At 42.3% G+C, this 11624-nt stretch overlaps 1 protein-coding gene across 1 annotated transcript in view; it reads right to left on the bottom strand.

Moving 5' to 3' along the window:
- GPR63 (G protein-coupled receptor 63) overlaps positions 1–11008 on the bottom strand; it is a 28433-nt gene extending 17425 nt beyond the window's left edge. The window contains exon 1 of the mRNA XM_058802183.1: positions 10928–11008. The gene's annotated coding sequence lies outside the window, so the exon portion shown is untranslated. The remainder of the gene's footprint in view (positions 1–10927) is intronic.
- Positions 11009–11624: the final 616 nt, after the last annotated feature.

An 11624-nucleotide genomic window follows, 5' to 3' on the forward strand; every position in this document is an offset into this window, starting at 1 on the left:
ATGATTTTTTAAAGTACCTTATAATTCCTTGTTACAAATAAATTAAGTTAATCAAATGGACTCTGTACTGCCAATTGGTTCTGTGCTACTTGGTACCTTTTAGGCAAACAGATGACCTAATCAAATGCCTTCCATAGATAGTTACAGCAGTTCTGAGTTCACAAACTTCATATTTAAGAAAGGTTTCTTTCCATGGAAAAGCTCCTTCAGCAGTAAGTTAGGAATTTTCACACTACTTTTAAAACACAGAAAAATAGAAAACCAAAAATCTGAAAAACACATACCTCCAAAAAGAACAACAAACCAACAAAAAAAAAAACCAAAAAAACCCTAACAACAACAACAAAAAATAACCCAACAAAAAAACACTGAAAAATTAAAACATCCCAAATCCCTCCAACCTACAAAGTATTACCTTACCAGAAAGGTGTAATCCATTAATTCTTGTTGTCTTCCACTTTGGTAGCTAAAGATCCTATTTCCCTACTCAACCAAAGGCTGTTTAAATATGCTCAACTAATGAATTTTGCAAATAATAACAATGTTTCTTCTGTTACAGAGAAGTTTATTCAGTCTGTCTTTAGACATGAAATTGAACCTGAGACAATACTGTATGGAATTTATCATCCTGCAACCAGAATGACTCTGAATAGCATAAATGTAACATATAATTATAACATATGATTTCTAATTCAATTACAGTTACTCAGTAACAGCTGAAAAATTCAGACCAAGGGAGTTGTACCAACCTTTTAAAACACACAAAAGTTAGAAATAACTCAAAGTTACAGGCATGATTTATAGGAAAACAAGTGCAATGACATCTGCCATGAGACCAGAAAACTAAACCCTTGTCTCTATGCTCTCTGTAAACCTCTTTACAGACCATAATGATACTGCTGAAATTAACATTATTCAGCCTAAGACATCAAAAACCAACTCACATAAAATCAGAAGTGATGAGTCTCTTGTATTTCCAGCTCAGGAGAAAAAAAGAAAAAAACCTCTTTATTGACACCTTCCTCATGGGTCCTACCGCTCCTTCCTCCACAGAGAGAGTGACACAGGAAGATTCAAGGCATCAGGAGCAACCAGCCACCAGGACAATTGAACCTGCTCAGCTCCATAGCCCCTCAGCAAAGGAGTGATTTTAGAGGAAAGGAGGTCATGTTTTACATGCAATGAAGTTCTAGCCTGTCCCTAGCTACTGTTCCGTGAAAAGACAGTGGCAGATCCTGATCTGTGTGCAAACTGACAGCACTCATATAAATCAAATAAATCCAGTCATTTGACAACGACAGAGGGAAAAGTTATAGTGCTTTAATGCCATATCCACAAAGACCTCTGTTGCCTACCTGGCAGAAAAGACCAGAAACAGTTCTCTCAAATGCACTCTAAATAAAAGTTCAAATGCTGCATGTTGAGAAGGTTTAACATTGCTGGAACAAAGACACATTTTCAAGAATGGGTTTTATTGGAAACAGTTTAATTTCAATTCACAACGCATAGAATGGAAATTCTACCAACCACCTGTACATACTTGAAAACCTTCCTTAGCCTTCCACTTCATATTTAGCTTACAAACTATCTTTGCTTGGCAAGTTCTTACCATTTTCGGTCTTACCAAGAGCTCTCCAGACCTTTTTGTTACAGAAGTAGCTAAGGCAAGTTTCTGAAGCTCCACAGACTGAACCATCATGTGTCCTCCTCTCAGTCCATTTTATCAACAGGAGAGGTTGCTGTCTGTCCTGCAGGCTCAGCTTACTTAAGTCTTCATCTATTAGCTGCATGCTTAGCTAGAATGGCTCAGGTATGCTTGCCCTTTTCACTGGTAAGGAAAGAAAAACCAAAACCACCACCTCTGATGTATCAGTCATTAACTCTGGTATGGGAATATGATACATTTTCAGCAAAAGCACTAGGAAAAAAAGAGCCAGGTATTTTCTTGGGCACAGCAAGTATCATTCTCCTACTCTGAGCAACTTCATGTATGTGTATCAAATAGCTATAATATATATGTTTATACATGAAGTTCAAAATCTGTAACTTCACCAGGTCTGTAGAAGCTCTGTTCTTTCCCAAGTACTCTGAAACAACTCAGCTCCCTTCCTTATATCAGTTTTTCAGTCAGACCATACTGCTGCCAGGTCGTTATACACTGTTACCTATCCACTAGTCAGTAGTTTGAATGATTATTTTAGAACCTGCGTCTCTGTACAGCTTCTGTCCATTTTCTAATTCCCATAGCAATTTTTGGTTCAGTGACCCACACGCCAGGTAGTGGGAGTGGGAAGTTAAGGTACCTTTTCTAAATACTAATAAAGCAATGAAAATTAATGAACCATAAAATACAGGAAATTAACTTCTCATCACATCATCTAGCTACCCACCCAAACGAGTTTAAAATACCAGCTTCAAGCAGTCTGATATTCTAGGGACACCCAGTTGCCACTTCATTTATAGTCTGTTTCCTTAGCAACACTATAATCCATCTGGCTGCAGAAAGCTAAATTCTCAAACCATATCCTCCTGTACACCGGAAATAGGCTCAAAACCATTTATATTTTAAACAGTCATCGTGATTACTGAGCATGTAAATGAATCTGAAAAGGCAGTAATGTCCTTAAAACACACACACAAATTCTCACTGCTCTAGTTTGAAAAGCTGGTTCCCATACTGCAAATATCTTCCACCAAGAGTTTCAGAAATGAAATACTTCCTCTTTGTTTCACCATGTCCAGCTGAAGAGGCCTTTAGAACTGCACCTGGTCAATCAGTTCTCTTAAGACTTTTCAAAAAGTAATTTGCAAGACCTAGAATGCAATGCCATGAATGACAGCCAGAAAACCCTGATGAAAATTGATCACATTACAAAGTAGAGCCACTTGTCTTAGAAGTACTTACTCTTTAATTTTTTGCATCTAAAACTATAAGCATCATCTATACAAACTAAACTAAAAATTCAGTCCACAACAGTAATGGGGTATAAATAACAGGGTCAAACTATTCAGGATATCCAGGCAAAGAACTGGATGGTAACTAGCAATTTCCCAGTGAAACTGGATAACATCAGACCTTCTATCACAGATGAATTGATACAACTTAAAATCACAGAATGTATCTTAAACATACACCATTTTGCATGAATTTGACAACTTCAACCTTGGAGAGTTCTGTACAATAGAACCACCACTGCCTCTATCTCAAAGACTCATCAACAGCAAGCCAGTCTTTAATCCACAGAATACCTCTGGCATGCAGTGAGCCATTTCAGTTCTGCACAACTTTGTGTGACTCAGCTGTACAGTGGTGGCACACAAGTCCTCATTGCTTGACCTGCTGACAGCAATGAAGAGAGATTTGAGCAGGCTGAGGATTGAACTGGGTAGCCCTTTAGGGAATGCATGACAAAATTGGGAAGTGTTTATCAATATGAATCCCCAACCTCAGACCTTAGGGAATTCCATTTCCTTACCAGCATCTGGTTTTACACACACTATCCCCCTCCTCCTTTTCTTCCTACTGGGGCTGAGACTGATCCCACCTAATTCAACATGGCTTTCAGGTAACCACATAAGCTTACTCAGCAGTCAGACAGAACATGTATTTCTAGAAAGTGAATTCACCTAAATCATTTCATGTACCTATTTTATTTCTCTTGTTTTGTAACAGTACTGTATATGAACACTTCTGGTACCTATAATGGTCTGCACACATCTGCCTGAAAATCTGACTCAGGATTCCATATAAGAGTAACATAATACTTAATAGGTGCATTCTGCAATTCTGTAGTTTCAGCAAACTGCAGAAATTGCCCTGTCAACAGCTGACACCAGCCTCCCCAAGGAGTGATTCACCAGGCCCTGCTCCCTGGAGTTAAGATGCTGAGATCCTCAGTGTGCTCTGGAGCTTGCCACGATCCCACAAACACTGTAACTGAATCAAGATAACCCATCTTTCCCATCATTTCACACATGTGAAGTCTTGGAAGACCACCAAAGAGACAGGTAAGTCTCTGGACCAATGCCTAATTCACACTCATTTATGCTGGCATCGATAAACAAAGAATCTGATTGTTTATTCAAATAGCTACATATCCAAGAACAGAGATAGACTTTGCAAACAGTGCAGAAAAAAGAGAGAATATGCCAGGGCTATTTTATTTTCAGCCTTGCTGAAATAGCTTGAAGCGTATTCACCATATTGGCAGTGTACCATGAAGATGCTTTTTCAAGTCTATCATTTGTGGCAGCCTTGAAAACACATTTAATCCAGTTCATTTGGATCTAACAGTTTAACAGCATAAGTGCTATTACCTGAGATTTCATGCTTTGATTTGATATCTCCAGAAAAGATGAATGCAGTCGGAAATTGCCTTCTTATCAAAATGAATGGAATGGAGAGGGAAAACACTCCTAACTTCAGTCAGCAAATGCACTCAACCCCATCCCTATTGCCATAATAAATGCAAAGGAAATTTCTGACAGCAGATGCAGATGTCCCAATATCAGTAATGCATAGTACAACTTCTCCCTGTTATAAATACTCTCAACATGCCTTATGAGTCATTATTAAATATTGTCAAATTTCTTTTAAATGTCACCTCCTTATCACAACTGACACACTTGGAGCTTGAGCAGACATCCTGAATGAATTCAGTTGTGTAAAGGATTGAATTAGCTTTTCTCAGCTCTACCAACTCACAAACCCTTCAAACCAGAAATAAGGCATGTGGTGGGAGGCCCTACTGCAATTCAGTTGATTTTGCTTCAAAAATAAAGAGGCCACATGATTTTCCCAGAGTACTCAAGCATATGAAGGTCTGGGGTACTAGTGGGCATGTGGGCACTGCCGGGAGAATGGAAGCACAAATACAGCACATTCATTTCTTCTATATTTCATAACATGTCTTGGGCTAGATGTGGGAAGTTTGGATTTTTGTTTGGAGATTTTCTTTGGTTCTTAAAGTCATTTTGGTAATAGGATGAAGCACAGGAAATTTGGGTATGAATTTTAAATCATTATTTGAAGTTTATATATGCAAAAGCATATGAACATATAGTTAGCAATATCAAAATATCATGTGTATATGATGTACAGTGCTTTTAAACACACCCACAAGTCTCACATAAGACTCAAGGAAATGGTCTAGAGAAAATTTAGAAGTGACAACTGACAAAAGAGTCAAAATCAAAATGATCACATAATAAAAGGCTTGTTGGAACATCGACTGAAAATAAGAACTTAATCAAGATATATAATGTGTTTCCAAATTACATTTCAAGTCTTTGACAAAAAGAAAGTAATCTCTATTTTTCACAAGGTATCAGTCTCTTTCTATCATTATACAAAATGAACCTTGTACAATTCTTTGAAAGGGATAATTTTATGAACTACACTACTGATATGGAAAACTAGTAGCAATAACCGCTTATAAGTAGTAGCAAGTTTTGAAGTTCTAAGACAGCTTTAGAAAGACAGGATTATTATTTCACAATTTGCATTAAAAACACATGTTTTTTCTTCTGCTTTGTTGCACAGTTTTCCCCTTGTGCTCAAAGCAATCAAAACCTCTTGTTTGTGAAACTTTCTGCCCTCATCCCATCACTTTTTGCCTTTTTTAAGAGGCAGGATAACTTGCACAAGACAGTAGGGTAATGAAGATAATTTAACTTTTCCTGAAGAACTAGATACAGAGATGAACATCACAAAAGAAATACACATTGAATGTAATTATTAAGCATTCAGAATTGGCTGCAAGTAAGACATGTGATCATATATTGAGCAATGACAAGAAAATAAAGGACTGGAAAGGTGCTCACTAAGGATTAACCTTGCCTTAATGTAGCTGGATAGAAAGGCTAAGAGCCATTGAGACTCTAATGATACAAAGCAGAGAGACACTGAGCAAATAGGGAGAATAAACTACTTTCTGAACAGGCTCATTTTCTCCCCACTGATTGTGCCTGAAAGGCTAGTTGAGACTACTTCAGTGTCAATGTAGTACTCTGTAGAGCATTTCTAACAGAGCCCTCAAAAGTAGTCAGTGGGTTTAAATTTGCTATGCAGGGGGTCCAATAAGGTGAAAAAAAAAAAAATCACAGGATGACAAAGCTGTCTTTCAGAAGCCCAGCTTGAAGACTTAAATTTACCTCCTAAACCACTGGCATCTATTCACTACACACAATGAGGTAGTCACCTGATGGAAAATACAATGCATGGTCACGTGTGAGAAAGGAGAAATTTCAAACATCTCATCTGATTCAAAGAGCAAGGCTGGCAAAAGACTTTTATTTTGCCCCCATTAAAAAAAAAGTAATCCAACTGATTTGATTAGCCTCTTACAGAATAAGGTGTGCAACCATGGCTGGCACAGAATTGTTTTTTATGTACTTGGCAAAAGTTATCTATATTCCAAATAGAAAGTGAGCTATTAAGCATTAGAAAAGTATCTGTTGCTTTTAAGAGCACAGGAACCTCATTATTCTTGGAGGCTCATAGCAAAGGACCACGACAACTGACAGTATGGTAACTTCAGTAGGTAACTTCTGTATGGTAACTTCAATTAGGCCTTAGGGAAAAAACTTCACAGTGACAGTGGTCAAACACTGGAACAGGTTACTCACACAGGCTGTACAATTTCCACCCTTTGTGATTTTCAACACTCAAGTGGACAAGACCCTGAGCAATCTCATCTAACTTTCAACCAGACTCATCTCTCAGCAGAGAGGTGGCCTACACGACCTCCAGAGGTCTCTTCCAACCTCAGTTATTCTGTAGTTCTGTGCCCCAGCCTCAGTTCACCTAGGTTTTAAAGTGATTATTTCCTCACTACAGCCTGCAAAAGCCAAGCACTGGGTCTGAAAGCCAGTTTCCTCTTTGCTTTCTAGACCTGATCTGCTTGGCCAGCTGACCTGACCCATGCAACTACAGGGCTGCAAGCTAGAATAGGACAAAATAGTCACACTGGACAAATGAAGTGACTAGCAACTACAATTAATTAAACCAATAAAGAAAAGGATGTGGCAGAAAAATGTAGAAAGCAGCAGAACAATAAGATAGCCCAGGAAGAAAAAGGTAAGTAGAATATTGCAGGGAAAATGACAGTAAAGTCACCAGACAGACCTGCCCACACAATGGGTGGCCAACAGAATTGGAACTGGGCATCAAAGTTTCAAGTCAGTTATATCACATAAAGAGTAGGAGGGTTATTTCATAACAAATGTATAAAGGCTGCCATCTCTCTTAATTGTCAATCCACCTATGGATCATGACCTACCACTACATTTTAGACAGTTACAGCCTGAGCTGGCATTTAGAGGTTCTCACTTTGCTAATGATATCAGAAATTATCAAAGATACTCCAGGAAAAAAAATACAACTTTTGCTTCTATTTCTTTTAGGGATAAAAAAAAAAAACACACTGAGAAAATTACACCCAAAACTACATCCAAAAATTGTTAAAAAATTAGTCTTCAAAAGTCAAGCTCTGAAGACTTGAGAAGTAGCAGTCAAACCCTGTGACTTCAATTAAACCCTGTGACATAGGCTTTAACTATGTGACTAAATTCTGCTTATCCACACAGAATCCATCTTCTTTCGGAAGGTCACTAAGACAAACAAGAGTTCAAACCCTTGCTTTCTCCACAATTATTGTATGTCACCATGTTACATTTAATCAACATGATTCAAGCCTTGCTTTAGTAACTACAAGGAGGAGAAAATCCAGGAGAGATGCAAAAGTGATAACCAGTCACCAATTCTGGTTGCCTTACTCGAGATGCAAAGCATTCTGAAAAAAGCTGGGTCCTAGATAGTTCTAAGGCACAGTTCCCACAGGCCACATCTTCACTACTTCAAAGCTTTAAATTTCCAAACCCTTCTGTGCTTATGTGGTCTTGGTAATATTCTTTTAAACACAGCTTGTGTATAATAAACATCTAGATTGAGGTAAATTAGGTTACAGTTATGCAAGAGATTTCTCAAAGTGCCATTCAAGCCAGTGGGACTCCTCAGATACCTCCAACATTATTTAAGTGTAATACACCTTACTGAAACAGTGTTTTTACACAGGCAAGGAGAAAAAAAAAAAAAGATAGCTCACCTTTCTCCTAAACTACACACAAAAATAGCTCAATATTAAGAATTGTATTTTATGAGGTTTCATTCTAATGAAATCAACAAGAATTTGACTGTGCCAAGCTGCCTGTTTCGGAAAGTACTTTAGAGCATTAACCCAGTCCTATCACATACTTCAGGCTTACATAAGTATCTAAGTATTACCCTCAGCTGGAAATTAGATGGTTAAACAATTTCACTACTCAAGTTCAAACTGTGCTACTGTCTAGGTTAGCAAAATAAAGATTAACAACACATTACAGAGATAAAAAGTTCACCATTCTATTAAAGTATTTTATATGTCTATGAGAGGTGGAATGATCTGACAATTTTTGATCTGAATTCTGGATACTACAAGTAGGATTTCTTGGATGATACACTTTCTCTTGCCTCACCTCATCTTTAACAACTAAATCTGACATTCTCTGAAGCATTAAAAAAAAAACCAAAAATGAACAAACCCTACTTGCTCTGCCCAACTTGCTACTTGTAGCAAAATAATTATGGAAGCTCCATGTGACTGCGGGCCAAGGAGCTTCACATCCAGCCATCAGGACTGCTTATGGACATGCATTGCCCTAGGAGAACATTTCCAGACAACCAGAACAAGTCACAAAAGCCTCTTATGGACAAGTGGGAAAACCACCAAGCCTTCACCCACTCTGTCTTCAACCACATGCACAAGCAGAGAAAACAGGAAGAAAGCAGTCCTGGCACTTCTCAGCAGCTGACTATGAAAAGCAGCATTTTATAGTGCCAGAGATCCTCAATGCAGGGAAATTAAATCTCTCCCATTGAGTACAGAGTTAAGGGAGGCTACCTGCAGATAGACAACGTTACAGATGGACTATGGCCACACCAGTAAAGCAAGCAATGCCAGAAATACTTCCCTGGAAATGGAATTCACTGTCACACAGACTGCTGAGCTGCCACACACCAGCACATCCTTCTAACACAGACAGGGCTGCTACAGGTCTCTCATGCAAATTTCCTGTTCTGGAAGGCAAGAGAGTTAAACAGCATTGACAAGGGCTAACCCACAGCACTTAGCTTCAGAACCAGCAAATGGTCTTGGGTGCATTTCATTAACTGCAGAGAAGCAATCACATCCTCTCCAAGCTTTATGTGCTACTGTTCCTAGAAGAGTATTTTAGAAGTGGCAGATGCAATGATGAAGCACACAAGCAATGCCTGATCAGCAGCACCTGACAAAAGTCACCTACGCATTGTAGCGCACACTAAGAAAATTAGAAACTTGGAGAGCTCATCTTGCCTTCTTCCTGTTTCCTCTGAGTAGGCAGACACTGCATGTGAACTACTAATTTCCAGAGTCTCATTTATTTTCTCACTTTAAAAAAAAAAGTTTTATACATTTAGAATATATTCTTACAGTAAGGCTGCTTCTAATAAAGGAGTAAAGTAGAACAGCTAAGAGAATGTACTTTAGAGTGCTGATCATTTGTCAGTAGATATTTCAAAGGGAAATTATTTAGAAATTACTCTAGTTCTAATTACTAGTCATTACTAAATTTGCTTCTGTAGACTAAGAATGTAATTACTCGTGGGTCTATACTGTTATGCTGGAGCTACAGTAACATTGGTAAATACATTTTCATAACAGATTACAAAAAAACCCATTTTTGACACCCGACAATACGCACGTATTCTATGTTACCAATCTTGAAACAGATCTCTTTGACATTTCTTTACATTTTCAGTTAACTTGAGATGGTCTATTTAAAACTGCCCTTCTCATAATCTGATGCCTCTGACACCTTTGCTCTAATGTTAGAATGTGCAATATGTCCCACAGAAAATGCATTATGTAAAACCCATTTGCCACTGCTTAAGCATTCATTATCCATTTCAGTAAGGACAATTTTGTTTAGCAAGCTTCTTGGGCATGGATCTAACTTTCCAGGCATGCCTAGCTCTGACCATTGAAAACTCCTATGTTATCTGTATCTTCCTGTAAATCAACTGTATCCTTCGAAAAGTGTTTTTGTTTATTTACAAGAAAAAGTTTATTGTACACTTTGTTATATACATATATATGAATATATACATATCTATACATATCTATATATATCTATACTAGGCTGTACTGTATCATTCGACTTTTACAAAACAAGTTTGGAACACCATGTTGCACACCCAAACAAAAACTAAATACGCTTTTAAGTAGATGAAAAACAATCAAAACCAAGCGAGGCGTTTCTATTTCTTTTCTGCAGGAGCGACACGCACACACACCGTACCGACAGCGGCGAGCTCAGGAGTTGGGCAGCAGCAGCAGCCAGACGAGCAGGTGACAGCCAGCAGTCAGTTCCCCGTGCCGCTGGGCAGTGTCCCGGGAGCGGAGGGAGCCCGGCCACCTCCCGGGACGGAGCCCGGCCGGAAGCGCGGGCCCCGCCGCCGCCGGGGGAGGAGCAGCCCCCCACAGGCGGCACCACGGGCCCCGGACGCGGCCGAGCGCGCCCACCCGGCTCCGGCAGCGCTCCTGCCCCCGCTGCCCACCGACGGCCCCGGCGGGAGAAGAGACGCCCGGTGCCCACGCAGACTCCTCGGGGCGCCGACCCCCGAGCAGTCCTGGCCCACGGGCACGGATCCCCGGCGCTAGGACGCCGTCCCGGTGGTGGGACCGCGGCCGGGGGAAGCGGCACAGCCGCGGGCGCTCCCCGCGGTCCCCGGCGCAACTCTCTCCGCGCTCCCGCCGCCCGTCCCGCCGCCCTCGGCCGGGCGGAGCAGCAGCCGGTCCCGCGGAACTGCCGCGGCCGCGGCGCGACGCCGCCGCTCGCCTCGCCTCACCTCACGGTGTGGCCGGAGCCCTGCGGAGCCCGGCGCAGCACAAGCCCGGCCTGAGCCCATCCCTCCGGGAAGTTTCCTGCCATCACAGCGGCCGCGGAAAACAAAAGCTTCAGAGCCGAGAGCGGGAGGAGAAGGAGGAAAAGCAGCGCAAGCAGAGAAGTGAGGGGCATTGCTCGCCCGCCGCGCCGCTGCCCTCGGCTGCCGACTCCCGCGGAGGGCAGCCCGCTCAGCGCCGCCTCCCCATTCGCTTCGGCGGCGGCTCTGCTGCCCGGGCAGCGTCGCGGAATCGGCGAACCGAGGAGCAGGCGGGCGAGCCAGCGCCTCCCCCGCTTGCCTCCGTCCGTCCCTGCCCGCCCGCCGGCAGCACGCCCCGTCCCGCCCGCCGCCGCCGCAGAGCCCCGCCCGCGCCGCGGCTCCGCCTCCCGGGGGCGCGCGCACTCTCCGGCCCAGTGGCTCCCGCCGCCCCCGGGGCCGTGGGCGCTTCCCGGCGGGGCGGCCGCGCCTCCCCCGTGCCCCCGCCGCGCCTCCCCCGTGCCCCCGCCGCGCCTCCCCCGCGCCCGCCCCGTGCCCCGCGGCCGCGGGCGGCACTCGGCACATCCGCAACCCCCCCACCCGCTCCGTGTGCCGTTCCTCATCGCCCAGCGCCGGGCAGGCTGCTCTGTAAAGTTGAAGGCGTCTCCTTAAAAATCCCGGTAAA

This window comes from Ammospiza caudacuta, chromosome 3 (assembly GCF_027887145.1).
Source record: "Ammospiza caudacuta isolate bAmmCau1 chromosome 3, bAmmCau1.pri, whole genome shotgun sequence".
NCBI lineage: Eukaryota > Metazoa > Chordata > Aves > Passeriformes > Passerellidae > Ammospiza > Ammospiza caudacuta.